Here is a 1,707-nt window from a genome sequence, read left to right on the forward strand (position 1 = left end):
TCCCTGGTGGTCCAGTGGATAAGACTCTGCACTCCCAATCCAGGGGGCCCAGGTTCGATCCCCGGTCAGGGAACTAGATCCCACATGCTGCAACTAAGAGGTCACATGCCACAGCTAAAGACCCGGCATGCCACAACTAACAAATAAATCCCACATGCTGCAACAAAGGTCGAAGATCCCGCTAGCTCCAACTAAGATCAAATAAATTAATTAATTAAATTTAAAAAAAAAGAGTACCTCTATATTTGGAGTCAGTAGACCTGGGTTCAATCTTAATACTGCTATTTACAACCTGTTGAATACTGGCAAATTCCTTAACTACTCGGAGCCATCTTTTTACTTATCTCTCAAAATGGGGATAAACCAGCTTCTCCAGTAATGTGAGGCAAAGGCAGCTCCAAACGGCTGGACCCTCTTGGAATGCAGTTCTATAAAACCAGGAGAGTGTTGCCTGCATGACTCTGCAGCCTCTCCCTGGGTTCAAATCCCCACTCGGCTGCTTCCTAGCTGAGGGATCTCTGGAGCAGGTTATCTAACTCCCCCGAGCCTTGGTGTTTTCATCTGTAAAATGGGAATGGTGATAATAAAGTCAGTCTTGCAGAGCAGTTCATTATGGTGGGTTTCATGAATTGACATAGCCTTCAGTGAGACAGACAATCCTTCTTCCTAAACTGCCTATGAAAGTACAGATTTCTGAACAGCAAGCTGAGTCCCAGCTCCAAATGCTCCAACTGCAGGATCATAGAATTGAAAAATGGACTCTCCCTTAGAGGCAGTAAAGAGATGGCCCAGGGCCCAAGGCTCACCCAACCGGGGGCGCTCAAATCCAAGTCTCTGCCAAAGGCCGGTCGCACCCCTGCCCACCCCCCTTGGCCAACATCCCACACTGAGCCGCACCCATTCCTTATCCATCCTGAAACCAGCACCGCCCAAGACCTGCGGTGAGGTTCAGTTAAAACAGTTTATAAGAAGGAAAGCCGCACTTTCTGTCTTCGCCTGAGATAAGAGGAATCTGAGACCTGGAAGGAGCCAGGACGTCCCCTGCAGCCCTGACCCCCCTGTCACACCAGACACACTCGATTTCCCAGACCAGGATGAGCAGGAAGAGCCACAGATACAGCTGGGCTGGCCTCGGCTCTGGGGCTATACCTTTGGGCAATTTCCTTAACCTCCCTGGGTGGGCCTCAGTCTCTTGTCTGTGAAACAGAATATGTAGGGAGTCCCAGGCAGTGCCCTGATAAATATTCTTACATATTGTATTTACTTATATATACAATACTTTGGCCACCTGATGCGAAGAGCTGACTCACTGGGAAAAGACCCTGATGCTGGGAAAGACTGAGGGCAAGAGGAGAAGGGGGCAACAGAGGATGAGATGGTTGGGTGGCATCACCGACTCAATGGACATGAGCTTGAGCAAGCTCTGAGACTTGGTGATGGACAGGGAAGACTGGTGTGCTGCAGTCCCTGGGGTCGCAAAGAGTCGGACACGACTGAGCAACTGATCAATAGCAACAACAAAGTACTGCCCGGCTCACCCGATGCCGCACCCAAGTAACCATGTTCATGGTCCATGGCCCCAGGGCTGGGCTCTCCACATTCAGGATCCATGGCCCCAGGGCTGGGCTCCGTGGAGCTGCTGCGAGGCCAGTGGGCTAGACCTGGGAGCCGGGAGCATGGCCACAGTACTCTGCTGTGGGGGTCCGG

General features: G+C 51.3%; 1 non-coding gene across 1 annotated transcript; it reads left to right on the forward strand.

The window, feature by feature from the left end:
• TRNAG-CCC lies at window positions 1-73 on the forward strand. Its single transcript has one exon. It is a non-coding gene; the product is annotated as a tRNA-Gly (tRNA).
• The last annotated feature ends 1,634 nt before the right edge of the window (window positions 74-1,707 follow it).

This window comes from Bison bison, unplaced genomic scaffold (genome assembly GCF_000754665.1).
Source record: "Bison bison bison isolate TAMUID 2011002044 unplaced genomic scaffold, Bison_UMD1.0 scf7180017864199, whole genome shotgun sequence".
Lineage (NCBI taxonomy): Eukaryota > Metazoa > Chordata > Mammalia > Artiodactyla > Bovidae > Bison > Bison bison.